We start from the raw sequence: 258 nt of genomic DNA, 5'->3' as shown, positions 1-258 counted from the left end.
GGGGTGAGCATTGGCTGCAGCAGAGGAAGCAGCCAGCTTTGAGGGGGCTGCTGGCAGAGGGGGCTCTGAGACCCCCCTGGGCCCTTGCCCCCCACCCTGGGTGTCCCCTCCCCTTGAGGGGGACACCCTGAGCCAGCCCTGGGAGACTCCGGCAGATCCTGGGGTGCCTGCGGGTGCAGCACAGCGATGCTCCCTGGGTCCCCACCAGGGACCCCCAAGCTGGGGGGGGTGAAGGGGGATGAGCACTGGGGGGTGAGG

This window comes from Egretta garzetta, unplaced genomic scaffold (assembly GCF_000687185.1).
Source record: "Egretta garzetta isolate BGI_Z169 unplaced genomic scaffold, ASM68718v1 scaffold7, whole genome shotgun sequence".
Taxonomy (NCBI): Eukaryota; Metazoa; Chordata; class Aves; order Pelecaniformes; family Ardeidae; genus Egretta; species Egretta garzetta.
Note: the sequence above shows the minus strand (reverse complement) of the source record.